Here is a 17,400-nt window from a genome sequence, read left to right as displayed (position 1 = left end):
TCTTGGATTGTTTTCTTAAATCTACTAATTACCTACTGGGTAACTTTGAGAAAACACAACCTGTTAATGGTTAGCCATTTCAGTTTCTCTACCCATAAAATAAGCCATAAATTATCTACACCCTTACAGAAGTACTGGGAGAATAAGTGCTCAAATGAAAGATATTGTATAAGGATAACATGGTCTTACAAATTTGAAAGCTGTTCTGACCTCCACTTAAATAGCATGATGTCAGGTTCACACAGAAAGAGTCTCCAACATAACTAGTCTTAGATGCAATAGTTTTCTTTGAGCTATTCAAAAGAAAAGTGTTCTCTAAATCCAATCTATTTTCTTGGGCAAAAAGTTTGTGTGTAACTTATAACTATCCTGTGAAAAGACTCCATTATGAAAACAAGACTGTTGCCTGGGAGTCTCCTCCCTTCCGTTTATATCCCATCTGTCATTACCTGTCCCTTTCTGAGCTGCCGGACACTCCTGTTCCTCTTTGGTTTGTTATAAACTGGACAAATAGAGTCTTTTGCCTTCCAGCGCCTCATTTAAGCTATTTTGAATCATTCAGTCTCCTAGAACAATCTGTGATTTGGATTATGGATATATCAAGTAAGAGAGACAAATGTGGTTAAAAGCAGGTATTTTCCTGATTTAGATTAGGGACCAACTTCATCAGCTTGATTAAGGAGGCATTCAGAAACCCAAACCATCTAATCCTGTCTTGAAGCACGATGGGATCCCTGCTGCATGGCTGGAGTCATCTTAGAGAGAGTGCAAGTGGGGGCGAGGGGCAGAGGGAGAGGGAGAGGATCTCGAGCAGACTACGAACGGAGCATGGAGCCCAACGTGGGGCTCGATCCCACAACCCTGAGACCACAACCTAAGCCAAAACCAAGAGTCAGACACTTAACCGACTCAGCCACCCAGGTGCCCTCCCTCACAAGGAATTTTATGCTTCAGAAGCAGAGAGAATATCCCCTCCCACCTATAAACAGCACTGAGCTGGTATATGGGGACTCAAGGACTCTGGAATCACCAGGCAGAGCACGGTTGGGATGTGGGCTTTGATGACCTGTAACTTCTTGAGGTCCTAATTGGAAAAACTATTCTAAGAAATAGGAGATTCCTGGGAGGTGGATGGTTCATTTGTGTTTCCCTTTACACACAGTAAGGAGGTTCTTCACCTTAAGAGAACCATCATGCCAGTGGTATGTGTTTTCCATTCTTTTTTTTTTTTTTTAAAGATTTTATTTATTTATTTGAGAGAGAGAATGAGATAGAGAGAGCATGAGGGGGGGGAGGGTCAGAGGGAGAAGCAGACTCCCTGCTGAGCAGGGAGCCCGATGCGGGGCTCGATCCCGGGACTCCAGGATCATGACCTGAGCCGAAGGTAGTCGCTTAACCAACTGAGCCACCCAGGCGCCCTGTGTTTTCCATTCTTGATCAGCCCACTGAACCATACCCTTCCTGTTCATGGTCATCTCTTCAGAACCTGTCTGGGCCTTGGCCATGAGAGTTGCTCAAAAAAATATTTGTTGAACAAATAAACAAATAGAATATAATTTCATCACTTCATCCAATTAAAAAAGTGATACCCTACTTAGAAGACCTTCAGAAGAATTTTCCCACCCTAAATTTCCCAGAAATCCAAATGGACAAAATATTTCCATTTTGATTTTCAAATATCAGAAGAATGCAGTGACCACAGTTTATATTCTCCCTCCTATTTTCCTCAGGGCCTGCGTTGCTCATTTAAATGCAATTTGCTGCCTGTTTGGGTCAGTGACTTAAGTTGGGAGGCTCTTACAGTAACTCAGCGCTGTGGAAATTCCAGACCTCTGGCTGGGGTCTGGGGGAGAAGCCCGGGTTTGGCGGCTCTGAGGGCCACTGTAGGTAAGCACCAGGTAAGAGGGCTGGTCTACCTGGGCCAGCAGGTCTCCAGCCTCACCAGTTTGGTTTAGCATGGAATCAGTCAGCAATGCCTGAGAAAGCCAGGAGACCAGTCAGGATGATTAGGGAGGTTATAAACCAGAAAACTTCCGCCTTGGTATTTGAAAACCACACGGTATTTTACAACATTCCTGTCGATTAACTGCTGGGAAGGGCACTACCTTATTGCCTTTTGCATAATGGAACCAATCTTTCCCCTCAGAGGCCCTCGTGTTGCTTTGATCAAGTTCAAAAGATGAGGGAAATGATGACTAAGGACCTTGGGAATCAGACCGAAGAATCTCACAGACATACTCAAGGGTTTTGCGGAGATCGCTGTTTGTTTGTTTGTTTGTTTTTTACTGATGCATCATTTTGGTAAATAATTTCTATGGTCAGGGCACTTATCAAACTCCTTACCCAAATATTTGTTATTTAGAAAAAAATCAAGGAAACAGACTTGTGTTTATTATTCTGAGATCAGCAGCAGTTTGATGAATTAAAAACAGTCTTACTTTTTCCTCTTTCCTCTCCCTTTACCAGCCTCTTGTAAAAGTGCCAACATTATACACCCAACTCTCTACACAGTGAAAACGAAAAATAAAAGTGACCTTGGTGATCCGTTGGCTGCCTCTGCCCACGTTAGACTTTGGGCCAAGAGCCCACTCCCCTTTAGCATCAGAGGTAGATATTTGGAACCAACTGAGTTGGAAAGGGATACTGTAAATGTCTGTTTCCGGTTCACAGGGCCCTCAGCGTCACTGCATAGTTTGGACGTCTGACTAGTTTCCTGACTTTGAGAGTCTCCCACTTTAAACATGAGGGGTCGACCCTGGAAAGGAAAGGAAAGACACGCACGAGTTTGCCACTGACTCCACCAGCCTTTACTCTCAGGCCGGGTTTCTCCCGGCGGGATTTAAATAGAACTATTGTGACACGGACCGCGACTTCAGTTGCCGTCCCGAGGCAGGGTGATGGTGAGGTCGTGGGTCTGCTCACATGGTCTGAGTGGGGAAGGCCATGTCTGGGCCAGCTGGCCACAAAAGAGCTTCCAGGAAAGCCCCACCTCCCCTCATCGTGACCGAAGAACGGAGCAAAACCAGACACTTCAAACTCAGACAACCATGGTGAGGCTGGCTCTCCTCGACACCGTCCTTCAGGGGTTCTGTTGATATTTTACACGTGTGAAAGAAAGGCTTTGTTAGGGGCACAGATCTAAACTCTTTCCAAAAGAGACAACCTTGCTACGTCATCATGAGGAGGGAACCAACGCATCCCAATGAATCCCTCTATTTTAAAATAAAAGGATTTTATTAACCTATACCGAACGAAAACTCTAGGGCTACAGTAACTTCACCTTTGCCCAGAGTTGCCACAGAGCTTAACATATATATTGAAACACTCACGCTGTCTTTAAAGCCACTCTATTCTTGAACGTCCTCAATGTTAACAAATGCAACAGCAATTCTCACCTACCTGTAGAGGTCCTGCACCGATTGCTTCTATTCCTTTTATAGTAAACTGAGCTGGCTGACAAACTGATTCTGCTCCGTCAAGGTAGGACGGGTGGTTGCTAATTCCTGAGGGGAATGGGCTCCTGTTGGTCTGATCTGAAAGAGAGAGGCCAAAGAACCAAGTTTCCCAGAGGAAACACAGGAGTGGGGGCAGGTACCATGGTGGGGGGGGGGGGAGAGGGCAAGCGTTGGTTGGGGGAGGGTGGAACACTAGCCATGAATGACTGCCGGCATTTGCAGTTCATAAGTGAACATTTCATATTCATGAATAAAAAGTTTCATTGACCATTATGAAAGTTAGAATTCTGTGTTCATAAGTAAAAATTTCAGCAAATAATTTCACTATACCTAGTGGGATCCTAGAGGCAGGAGCCCCCTCACCCCCCAAAATAGGAGAAGCCAAGCATTGCGGCCTTCTGCTGTCAGTCACAGGCGTCCCGCCAATGGAAGTCCAGAGGAGAGTGGGAGGAGAAAAGGCTTTTGTTTTCCTTTTCTTCAAGCATTATGAAACAACCAGTCCCTTAGGATTCCATTTAAGTCTCGCTCGAACTACTTTCTCTCAGGAACTTTTGCCTTGAACCACTTTTAGGCACTGAACTAGTTCCTTCTTGCTGGAAGAACGTTATTGTATTGTCTGAAATAGTGCATGCTTCCTTCCAGAATGCCGGCGGAAAACCCCAATGATGCCCTTTCCCACTAAACTATTAGGATATCTCCTTCCAGTAAATGCAAAAAAGAAGAACACGCAACCATTACTAACTGGCAGGCTAGGAATGTTTTTTAAGTTGAAAAGTTACTTTTTTTTAACTTAAAATTTCTACTACTCTAAGCTTTACGAATGCAGAGACCATGCCATACATCTTTGTATCTCCACAATTTCCACTTTAACGCACATAGTTGGAGATGAATCATGATTTTTTATGTGAAGGAAATTGACCTGCAAATTAAAAACCTTTTTCATACAGAACTTTGGCCAAGCAAAGGCCCATAATATCTGTAAATGTGATGGAGAAGCAATGAGGGTAGTTCTTGTCCCACAGTCTAGTATGAAAATCTAGATTGAAGGTCTGTTTTACTTTTCACGTTCTGTTTTAATGAAAAGAAGGAGGAATGTGAATAACAATTAACAATTCAAACAAAACTCATCTGAATTTGGCTTTGATTTGTGATAAATCCCGCACCTCAATAGTGACCATGATCCCCTTCTATTCATCTTCAACTTCAATCGTTGTCCACTTGATCAGATCCTGGCTGGAAAGAGGACCCAGAAGGTTCCAGACATCCAGGGAAGAGAATCTTCTGGAAAAAGAGGAGAGGTGGGAGAAGGTGCTAGAAGAGAGGACCCAGGAGTCATAGTTGAGGTTCATCTCTGCCACTGAATCACTTTGTGTCACTGAGAAATGTTTTTTCCCTTTTCATGCCTGAGGTTTCTTCTTGACAACTGAGATGAATGGATTAGATAATGTAAAAATTTCCTGCTGGGACTGGGATTGAACTTCACATGTAAATAAGAATTCATTGAACTTTGCATTGTTGTGGTATTATACTGAATATGGAGAGAGCTTATGAATTTAATAATAAAAACTAAAAATGGATAAATGGAGTCAAACAAAGAATTATCAAAAGCTCAAAGACATTTAGGGACAAAAATGGAAACAAAGTAAAACGTTTACATACTTTTAATTCTAGTGCTTACCACTGTTTCCTTCTGCAGCTTATTTAAATGCACATTTCAAAGTTATAATAATTTTGAGTAAATCCCCTAGTTGGCTTGAATGTATATAAATTTGATCTTGGTCATTTAAACTTTACACAATTCAGCAATTTTTGAAATCTGTATTATTCAAGTAAATGAGTAGTGTCATTTGCTTATTTGATGCGATTTTTAAAAAATGAGTCCTTTGAGAAACTGCTACTGGGTATCAATACTAAAATGAAAACACTGGCTAAAATCATAAAAGCAGGAAAATTAATTTCAGGGCATTTTAAACTCCCCCTGTTTCCTGGGCTCACAGGGCTTCAGAAGTTGAGAATTGCTCTCTGATGTCACTGTTCTCTGAAAGCTGATCCATTCAAATCCAGATGGTGGACATCTTTGAATCACATACTGCTTACATTTTTCAGTGCCTCTGAAAAAGAATTTCCCCCTTTTAATCCTCAAAACCAAACTCAAATGAATTGTTTTACCCACCTGCAGCTTCCTCTGAGGAATATAACTCTTTGATTCAATCCATAATTTCCTCTATTCTCCAACCCCCAAATTATCCAATTTTAGTTTTAAATTCAAATCATTATTACTGTCACTGATTCTGAGCTGGGAAAACGGAGGGTGGTTTTTTGGGGATGCAGCACGGAGAGGTTACACAAATATAAGCCAGAAAATTTCTCATTTCTTTAATTCTCTACCACAAACTACAATTGTATTAATCTGACAGACTTTCAGTGTGGTTCTGGGGACTGCAAGTCCAGAAACTTTTGGCTCCTAAAAGCCTCTTTCAAAGGGAAAACTATCTGCTGAACAATAAAGTCCATACAGAGGAATGGAGTGTGGACCTCATTTGTTTGTGTCTCAGATAGAGGTTACTGGTGGCAGGAGCCTAGAAGAAGACTCTGTGTAATACAGACTTGCTGCCGGCTGAAGAAGTACACACACACAGAGCCCAAGAGCAAGTAAGGAACAACTGGTTGATATGTAGGCCTCTCCTGGCCTCTGGCTCTTCCCTTGCACCCAGTTTACACCCCCACATTCTATCATTGCACTGCTTCAACTAAACTTCAAGCTAAGCTTCCGTCCCATGCCAACACTCATTCCTGTTTCTAAATATCTTTCCTACTTGTACACATCCCTATTTCGTGTCTTTGTATTGTAAGGACATATACCATTGTGGAATTTTTAGACTGAAAATAAGACATGGTTCTAACATACATAATGTCACCATGTACTTATGAGTTATTAATTCAGACCCTGTTCCTTCTGTGGGAAGAACGCACCATTGGCACCTCAGGCCAATTGCTATATATCCTATAAGACCTGGTTACTCTTCAGATGCTCTGTGAAGCCTCTCTGACGGTCCCCCTCTTCTGCGCTTCCCAAGCATCCTGAGTGACCTCTATCATAGTTTAGAATAGACTGTTATGGGCTTAATTGTGTCCTTCCCCCCTCCCCCACAAATTCATATGCTGAAGTCCCAATCTCCAGTACCTTGAAAACAAGGTCTTTAAAGAGGTGGTTAAGTTAAAATGTGGACATTGAGGGGAGGCCCTAATCCAACATGACTGGTGTCTACATGAGAAGAGGAGAAAAACCAGAAATACATGTACACAGAGGAGGGGCCATGTGAGGACACAGCAAGAAGGTGCCATCTGCAAACCACGGAGGGAGGCCTCAGGAAAAGGCAAGCCTGCTGACAACTTGATCTTGGACATCTAGCCCCTGGAACTGTGAAAGATAAATTTTTGTTGTGTAAACCACCCAATCTGGGGTATTACAGCAGCCCTAGCAAGATAATACACTGTCCTACAAATTATTGCCTTATCCATCTCTACTTCTGGATTGTGAATACTCTTAAAAGGGACTGTATTTCATCTGCCTAGTCACAGAACCTAGCAGAGTACCTGACATATATAAAAAAATATTTGTGGATTGAAGGAAGGAAGGATTTTCCTGACTCAATTTGATCATCAGCCTCTAGTCACTTAGTGTCTTATTTTCCTCCCTATTTTTATTCATCTTCTCCCATCCTAATCCTAATGGCTTGAGTATGTGTCTCTATTTTGCACCTAAGTCTTTAACACAAGCAGATTGATTCCCAGTTTTCAGAGGTATCATGCAGGACATGAGCGATATCCAGAACCACTCCTCCCTCACTGGATGTACACACAGCAGTCGCGTGCTGTGGTTTCTCATCATGACAATATGCTGGGCCCAAAGATGCCAATTTACATGAGTCGGACAGTGAAACAATGGCATACATGCCCCTTTTCTAGAGTTAGGCTAGCAACTCCATCTCATAGAGGCTGAAACGGCTCCTAAGAAGAGCCGCTTCTGACTGCCAGTTCTGAGGTGATCAGAATAAGAGAGGAGATTGCTGGTACAGTGAGTGACCCAGGAAATGTTAAAAGGGTGGGAAGTTGGCTCAGCAGGGTTGGGAGCTGCCTCACATCCTGAAGTAATTATTCCAATAAAACACTCTTATGTCCAGATATATTTTTTTTTCTCAAATTATGGGATAACTACACATAACAACTCAGAAAGATCACATTTGTGTGAATAAACCTGATTGTGCTTTGAAAGCACTTCCTTTCAGCGTCACGCTGCTCCAATCTCCTGGGCTCCAGTGAATTTTGAGGGAAGAATGGCAGGGCCAGAGTATTTACACGTCTATAAAGGCTGTATTTGTTTTTATATGTTCTTGCTGCTTGGCTCTGCAGTCTTGTTTAGAAACATTATGTTGAAAAAAAAACAAACAAACAAATGTTAAATGGTATTTTATTTGAGTGAGGGTGCCTGATGAGTCCTCTTGTAAAAGAGTGGCCTGTCATGCAAGGGGACTCGGGCGGCCTTATTGCTCAGGACACTGGGTAGCCACATTTGTAGTGGATGCTGTTTGAACCTGATGCTTGGAGGAATGTTTTCTCCTATAACAAGGTTTGTAATGGCAAATCATTTTATCCCCAGGTTATGTTTTGTTTTGTGCATGTGTATTATTTTTTTAAAGATTTATTTCTTATTTATTTGAAAGAGAGAGAGAGCACCAAGCGTGAGGGGCAAAGGGAGAAGGAGAAAGAATCTCAAGCAGATTCCACGCTGAGCGGATCCTACGGCTGGGCTCCATCTCATGACTCTGAGATCATGAGCTGAGCCGAAACCAAGAGTCAGCTGCTTAACCGACTGCCCACCCCCAGGTGCCGCGTGCATGTTTTTTAATTCCCAGTTTAAATGGTAAGTCTAGCAATTCTGTTCTTTTCTGTAAATAGGATGTTTCATTGTAACTGAGTACCTTGAAGTTCTAGCTATACTGAAAAACTTTGGGCCAGTTTATTTTACTTTCCAAGGAAGTGTTGTAAGGTGAACTCCACATTTAAAAGAAGAAATCCTCTAAGATTTAGCCAAACCTGCCTTGAGGTGAGAAATCAAGAGCAAGGAGCTCATTTGTGACTTGAGATAATGATGAAGATCCTTCAGCAAATTCCCAGGACTGCTTTTTCTAGACACTCAACTAAGTAAACTCCATATTAAAAATGTCCATTGTAAAAAATAAATAAATGTCCATTGTGTGCAGGGTACAAGGTAAATGCCTTGAGAGCCATTAAGGATTAAAATCTTTTAAATGTTTCTGGTCCTCAAGATATTCACAGCAAAATTGGGGACAAAAATTTTAATCAGGATCAGGCTAAATAGAAATAAAACATTTCAGTAACAGATCTAAATTAAAAGAGATGGCAACTTCCAGAAGGCTGTCCATGATTAATTACATGGTAATTATAAGCAAGTAGTGCTCTGAGACCCCAGTGCTCTCTCTAGGGTCTCATCTTCCCCTTAAATGGGAAGGCTTCTTCAGGACAGGCAGATGTAGGTAGGTCCAGGGGAGGCCAACAAACTTACCTCGTTGTCTCCAGATTATGAGGCCAGGCAGACCTGAGCTCAGCTCTACCTAGGACGACCTGGGACAAGTTCTTTTCTGCTCTGAATAGAGATGATAAACTTACCCTTTGAGTTGCTGTGAGGAGTAGATGAGCTCTGCGTAAGTAAATTCTTGGTGTAGACTCTCACACATATTAGCATTTATGAGAGCAGATATCATGTTATTTATCAATTTGTCTTTTAGTTTATTTTCTGTTTGCCCCACTCAAAAGTAAGCTCCTTGAGGGCAGGGACTTAGCATTGTTCTGTCCTTGGATCCACAGTATCTATATTACTATGCAACACATAATAGGTGCCTAGTACATATTTGTTGAATGAATAAATCAATGAATAATTAATAGAACTTCAAAAAAGTGGATTAGCTAATATTATTATTCAACCTTGTCTTTTTCATATTTCTTCTTGTCCCTCTTCATTGTCTTTAAACTTAGGAGCAACAAGAGATGTTGCAAGCAATAGGCTAAGTTCCATTTGAGTAGGATCGTTTGGAGTTTTAAAGTCCCTATGGGTTCAGGCTATTGGAACTTGCATTGTTCACTTCGAGAGGAGTAGACGATGCAGTGGGGAAAATAAAGCTTTTCTTCCTGTGTCTCCTTCCTCCATCAGCTCCTCCTCACTGGATCCTTATTATGTCTGTGCCCCTTGTGCCCTTCTCACCCATTAATATCCAAAAATAAAGAACAGAGACAAATTGTGGGGAGGAAACAAATATTTTTTCACATAGACCTTCCAACTCCCATGGAGAGAGAGTTGGAATGTAACTTCCCCTTTCTCCAGCCCACCTCAGTGCCCATTTTTAAGTCCAGGAAGACTTAGTTAGCCGAAGCCTACCAAATGAAGCATGACTGTTAGAAAAATGTTGCGTTTGCCGTGACACTAAGCAGGAATGGGCTTCTAGTGTGAGATCACTTGGCTTTGTGCAAAAGTCCCTGTCACTGCCACCAGAGACAGACTTATTTTGACCTAATTTTCAGTTCTGTTATGATTTTGTAGGCTAAAATTAAATTTGGTTTAAGAACACTGACCAGGGTTTATATCACTAGCGGGAGGGAAGGAATCAACATTTTATCATCTTGTGTTGGTGTGGGACCAACTGGAGCGTCTCATTAAAATCTTATTTGCAGGAAATGGACTCATTTACAGCTCCCCACTCGGTAGTATGTTTGTTAATAGTGCAGAAGGGAGGTAAAATGAGTCACAAAAGGTCAGCTCTGGATCGAGTAAATTTCCTCCCCGACTGCAGATTGCTGACACCCCATTGTGTTTTCTGTGTGTGACACAAAACTTCAATCCATGTACAGTGTAACCTCTTAGATAAAATCCAATCCCCAGACCTGCAAGACCCATTATTGCCTAAGAAAAGCCAAAATTACTGAATGTTTTCCTTTCTTCTGACTTAAAATGCACGTCATCAACCACGTAAAGGAAAAAGAACAACGTGCAAAGTATTCTCTGGGGTTTCTCACCCATTCTAAGATATTCTCACAATGAGGTCTCAGCTTAAAAATGGTCTCATCAGAGGATTTTAATGCTCCTGTGTGAGCATTTCAAGAAATTCAAAGAAATGAAATCTAAACATCTCAGAGGTTGTGGAGAGGTTGATTCAAACACTTAGGTATTTTGGTTTTCATATGAAAAATATCTTAGATCTACATATGGGTCTCCATGGACTTTATAAAAAAAAATTTTTATAACATGTATATATTAGTCAGGGGCCTGGTAAGAAGAAGAATTCACCCCAGAAGTTTCCAGTAAAGACAGCTTAATAAACAACTACTGACAATGGTATGGGCAGGCAAAAGAACAAATAAGAGACTTTGAAGCACCCAGAGACCAGCAACAGTGGGAAGCTGTTACCACTGTTAGGTGTAAAGGGCAAGGGGAGGAAATGATGGTACATGTTCCCCATGGAAGCTAGTGGAGACTACAGTCCCTGCCAAAGACCCACCTGAAGAAGACAGGGAGCCAGGAGGAAACACCCTGATCACCATCTCTGTCCCACCTCTGATCTCCTGCTGGTGCTTCCTGTTGGCCAAACTGAACTGGAAGGCAGTGGCAGGGGAGACTGGGTGACAGAGTCCCTAGGGGTCAGTTGCCCAGCGCATACAGTAGGGTGGAGAAAGGCAGAGGATTAATCTGCTAGGGCAATTGGAGCATAAAAAGCATAGTGTTCTTCATAGGCAATGATTTTGCTCAATATTTATTTATTTACTGCCAGTGTATTTATGATAAATTTGCAGCTATTTATCCAGGCTTGCTCTCTACCCTAGTCCCCTTGGAGATCCTGTAGTCTGTACTTATATTCCAAGAGCTTGTCTCTGTGCAGTGCTAACTCTTCTGTATGGAGATTAATCCTTATCTCCATGTCAACTAAATAGATTGAAGATTATGAAAACTGTGATGACCATCTTCACCTTTATGAATCTTTAAATTCAGAATCTCTTGGTCTGGCACAGCTTCATTCTTTCAAGGATATTAAAACATTTTAGTTTTGTTATCTCATTGATCTTTGCCATATCTCTGATGGGCAGGCATCTTGGTAGTACCTAGTACAGTGGCGCACGGAAATAGATGCTCAATAAATGCTTGTTGACAAGATAATCATCATCAAATGCCTCTTGTGCAGATAGGAAAGCTTACACTGAGACGTTAAGCAACTTAGCCAATATCCCATGGGGTGCCAGTAGGAACAGAAGCCAAGTCAGAGGGTTTACCCTGAATATGCTTCCTCCAAAAGGAGATTTTGCTAAGCCTGGCAAGAATTTGAACAAGAGTTTATTTTCTTCCCGTACTTTGACCCAATCTTAAGAATAGTTGAGAAATTCAGGGCATAGTTTTTCAACTGATTTGTTTCCTAGATTGCCAGTGAAATGTGTGCCCCATAATTTATTCTTAATCATTAGACATGAAACATTATTGCCCCAGGAACAAAAAGCCAAGTTATTCTCTTAGAGGAATTGAACTAAACTATTATGGTTTCTATATATTATTTCTGGGATGGGGAAAAGAAAATATAAAGGGGAGATGAAATCTGAGAACTGCATGTGAAATCAGTTACAGCCAACCCTTATCAATGAAAAACAAGGATAGGAATGACTTGAGAAACATAAATGTACATGGTTTTAGAAATTCTACAGTTATTATAAACCCATCTTCATCCAAACTTTCTACTATATTCCAAAGTTTTAAATGCTAATTTTTCTTGGATGGCACTGTTTTCCTGAATATCCCATGAAGGATTCATATACAGAAGGAGAAACAGAGGGGCCTGGATTCACTGCAAGCAAGATAAACTCTTTGTGAAATAATACTAAATCAGGTAGATCAAATTTTGTACATAAGGCAAATCATTTATCAACATGAAAACACATGGGCACAAGGAAGTTCTGTAATCTTGGAAGCCTGTGTCACGCCTTCTTCCAGAGAGGGTATCGCCAGCCTGCTTGATTTGTAGGTGGCTCGTGTACACAGCCTCACTGTGGGCGCATGTGACATGACCTAGGAGACTAACAAAGGGCTTGGGTCTTCTCAAAATCACAGTTATTTATTTTAAACTTTATTTATTTATTTGAGAGAGGGACAGAGTGTGCAAGGAGGGAGGGGCAGAGAGAGAATCTTAAGCAGACTCTGTGCTGAGTGCAAAGCCGGTTGTGGGGCTCGATCCCACGACCCTGAGATCATGACCTGAGCCAAAACCAAGAGTTGGATGCTTAGCTAACTGAGCCACCCAGGCGCCCCTCTTCCTTGCCATCTCATCCAGGTGTACATTGCCTGGTGAGTACTTTATCTCTCAAGACTGAGCTCCAATGACACTTCTCCTGACTTGACTAGTGACACCACCCTCTTCTGTCATGCTAGCACAATACACATATCTAAATTATTGCATGCACCACATTGTATAGTGCTCACTGTTTATATGTCTGTCTCCTCAGTGAACTATGAGGTAACAATCTGCAGCCTATTCAGGATCTTAGTTCCTTATCTAGCATATGCACTGCTCTTAAACCCTGAAAACGGAGGGTTGTGCTTCAGAGACCCTACCTTGGCCCTCCTCCAGCAGTGTCCCTATCCCTGAGGTGAGAAGTCAGCAGGACCAGGGATGTGACTTCCTGGATTCCATGTCTACCCAGATCCCACGCTCCCTGTTTCTAGACCATGCTTTGCTTACCTAGAGCCCAAGAATTCTCCATCCAAATGGTCCAATCCTCCCTTTGGGGCCTTGACAAGCCCTTTCCCAAGATCTGTCCTCTAAGAAGGGACCAACAACGTGTGTGCTCACTCCTAGATCCGAGGACTGGCCAAGGCAGCTATTCGTGAAGCATATGGACAGAACTTGTATAAACAGGCTAGACTGTCCACATGTGTGCATGCGAGGTGTCCAGGGATGAGGTTAGAGCAGGACTAGGAGGAGCAGGCAGTTAGGCAGAGAGCTGGAGCCTGAAGCCTCAAGGAACCTGAGGGTTCTAAAGTTGAACCTGGTCTCCTAGGTGGTTATGAAGGTATATTTATCATGGTGGGAGGATGGATCATATCTTGTCATTTGCAACCTTGAAATATTTAGGCATATGTCACGTGAGCTTCCATGTGTACTCTAGCCTGGATCTCTACACATGTTAGGGCGCTGGTGTCTTGGCTAATATGGTGCACAGCACATGGGAGACGCTTCATGCATGACTGAGGACTGGCTCACAGCAAAAAGATGTGGAATAATTGAGACTCAAGGGAAATAATTCTGTAGTGTTTGAGTAAGAGAAAATAATAGAAGATATTAATTATAATTGAATTAACAAACTAGTTAATATACTTCCTAAAAATGTTTATATTCCAAGGGTCAAACAAACATTCTTGCTAGGACGATGTTATTTACCAAATTAATGATCAATTTTTAAAAGCCTCACTTGAATTCTCCAGCATTCTTTGTATTTCCAAAACACAACACCAATCTACAAAGCACTCATAGATGGGTTAAGAATGAAGTCAAATAAAACATGAGTCAGGTAGCAAACTCCATTGTGGGGGTTAGTTATACTCCAGCCAGAGAGGAAGAATTAACCAAAACTAGCAACAGTATTTCTTGGAGGCAGCATTTCAGGCCTCTGTCACTTCAAATGACCCCTTATCCTTCACTGGCAGATAAAATCATTCTTGTAAGGAAAAGGAACATTCATCTTCCAGGTGGAACCCTGAGAACTAAGGTCCTGCTTGCCACAGATATGATAATTTCAATGAATGTAGGCATTTTAACTTTTTCTCATGTATAAGAATCAATGGCTCACCATGTTGAGTAACCAAGACTTCTTACCTCTTTTCTAAAGATAATACTTTTATTGTCACATAAGTGCATGTTACTAACAAATGTAAGGAAATTTCAGGCTAAAATATGTATATACATATGGTTGTATGTGTATGCATGTATATATGTGTGGAAATTGAGAGGGGCAGGGAGAGGGAGAGAAAGAGAGAATCTACTTAACTTGGAAAATCAACTAAGAAACATCTATTGAGGGACTTCTCCATACTCAGCATTTGTCACATTATGCTAAGCATAAGGGATAAAAAGTCAAGGCCTTAAAACAATAACGAGATACTACTGTACACCTATTAGAATGGACAAAATTTGGAACACTGACACCAAATATTGGACAGGATGTGGAGCAAGAAGAACTCTCATTCACTGCTGCTGGGAATGCAAAGCTACTTTGGAAGACAGTTTGGTCGTTTGTTAGAAAACTAATATACTCTTATCATATGATCCATTGATTGTGCTCCTTGGTATTCATCCAAAGGAGTTGAAAACATGTCCACACAAAAACCTGCATGTGAATGTTTATATCAGCTTTATTCATAGTTCAAAACTTGGAAGCAACCAAGATATCTTTCAGTAGGTGAATGGATAAACTGTGGTATATCTAGACAATGGAATATTACTCAGTGCTAAAAAGAAATGAGATATCAAGCCATGAAAAGAAATGGAGGAAACTTAATGCATATTACTAAATGAAAGAAGCCAATCTGAAAAGGCTACCTATTCTATGATCCCGACTATATGACATTCTGGAAAAGGTAAAACTACGGAGATAGTAAAAATATTAATGGTTTTTATGGTTGGGGGAAGGAGAGGAGGAATGGATAGGCAGAGCACAAAAGATTTTTTAAGGTGGTAAAAATATAATATCATTATGTCATTATATATTTGTCTGAACCCATGGGATGTACAACCCCAAGAATGAACTGAAATGTAAAATAAGGACTTTGGGTGAATATGATGTGTCGACATAGGTTAATCAATTGCACCACTCTGGTGAGGGACACTGATAATGGAGGAGGCTGTGCATGTATGGGGACAGGAGTGTCTGAGAAATCGCTGTAATTTTGCAATTTTGTGGTGAGCCTGAAACTACTCTAAAAAATTGTCTTTTTTTTTAGATATATATTTTTTTAATTTTCCCCACAGAAAGATAGCACAAGTTGGCAGAGCTGCAGACAGAGGGAGAGGGAGAAGCAGGCTCTCTGCTGAGCAAGGAGCCCGACACAGGCTCGATCCCAGGACCCTGGGATCATGACCTGGCTGAATGCAGCTGCTTAACCAACTGAGCCACCCAGGCACCCCTAAATAATTAAGTCTTGAGAAGAAGAAGAAGAGGGGCATCTGAGAAGGAGGAGAAGGAGGAGGAGAAGAAGAAAGACAAGGTCCTGTCCCCAGGAAAGTTGACAATTTTTTTTTTTAAGATTTTATTTTTTTATTTATTTGAGAGAGAGAGAGAGCACAAGAGGGGGTAGGGTCAGAGGGAGGAAGAGACTCCCTGCCAGGGAGCCCGATGCGGGACTCGATCCCGGGACTCCGGGGTTATGACCTGAGCTGAAGGCAGCTGCTTAACCAACTGAACCACCCAGGTGCCCAAGTTGACGATATTTGATGGGAGTTTGGTCTGGAGTGATGGAAGAAGCACTGTGGGCATATGTGGGTAAGGGTGAGGACACAGATTTGCCTATTACCTCCCATGAACAGACACTGTGATTAGGTGTGTTATATTAGAGCATCTCATTTAATTCTCATCAAACCAGTGCACGTAAATACTATCCTCATTTTCCAGATGAGGAAACCAATGTTTAGAAGATGACCCCAATGAAAGAGCGAAACAACTGAGCAGTTGCAGAAAAAACTATTTAAAAGGAACTTATGGGAATGTAAATGGGTACCATCACTATGGAAAACAGTACAAAAATTCCACAAAAAATTAAAGAGAACTACCATACGATCCAGCAATCCCACTTCTGGGTATATATCCGAAGGAAATGAAAACAGGTTATTGAAGAGATATCTGCATTCCAGTGTTTATTACAGGCAAGGTATGGAAACAACCTAAATGTGCATCAGTGGATGAGTGGAAAAAGAAGATGTGGTTCATACATACAAAGGAAAATTATTCAGCTATGAGAAAGAATAAAATCCTGCCATCTGTGATAACATGGATAGATCTCAATGCTAAGTGAAATAAGCCAGATGGAGAGAAAGACAAATACTAAATGGTGTCTCTTAAATCTTGGAAAATCTTAAAAATCTTAAATAAAAAAAAATCTTAATTAAAAAAAGTTAAACTTTTAGAGATCATCCGGTAGCGGCGGCCAGCAAGGAGACGAGGGCACCGCCACGCGATGCCATGCCTTTCTTTGATGTGCAGAAAAGGCTGGGCCTTAACTTAGATCATTGGATGACAATCCAAAGTGCTGAGCAACCTCACAAGATTCCAGGTCGATGCCATGCTTTTGAAAAAGAATGGATAGAATGTGCGCATGGAATCGGTGGTACCTGTGCAGAGAAAGAGTGCAAGATAGAGTTTGATGATTTTGTAGAATGTCTGCTTCGGCAGAAAACGATGAAACGTCTGAGTGACATCACGAGGCAGCGAGATAAACTAATAAAGGAAGGGAAGTACACACCTCCACCTCACCACTTGGGCAAGGAGGATCCTAGGCCCTGAGCAGAGCTGCTGCTGATGGCTGGAGGCTGATTTTCATGTTCTCTCTTCTCCACTAGAAAGTTCATTTACTGAAAACCTCTTTGTGAAAGTGTCTAAAAATAAAGGATTGCTCTATCCTAAAAAAAAAAAAAAGTCAAACATTTAGAAGGAGTAGAAAAGTGGTTGCCAGGGGTTAGGGAGTAGAGAAAATAGGGAGAGGTTAATAAAAGGGTACACACTTTCAGTTATAAGCTGCATAAGGTTTGGGGATCTAATGTACAGCATGGTGACTATAGTTGATAACACTGTATTGTATAATTGAAATTTGTTAAGAGAATAGAATTTAAATGTTCTCACC

At 41.4% G+C, this 17,400-nt stretch overlaps 1 pseudogene; it reads left to right on the top strand.

Annotated features, from left to right (window-relative positions):
* The first annotated feature begins 16,741 nt into the window (after positions 1-16,741).
* LOC118534871 (NADH dehydrogenase [ubiquinone] iron-sulfur protein 5 pseudogene) lies at positions 16,742-17,189 on the top strand (annotated as a pseudogene).
* Positions 17,190-17,400: the final 211 nt, after the last annotated feature.

Source organism: Halichoerus grypus, chromosome 9 (assembly GCF_964656455.1).
Source record: "Halichoerus grypus chromosome 9, mHalGry1.hap1.1, whole genome shotgun sequence".
In the NCBI taxonomy this organism is placed as follows: domain Eukaryota; kingdom Metazoa; phylum Chordata; class Mammalia; order Carnivora; family Phocidae; genus Halichoerus; species Halichoerus grypus.
The sequence above is the reverse complement of the archived record's forward strand: the minus strand, read 5'-3'. Positions and strand labels throughout refer to the sequence as shown.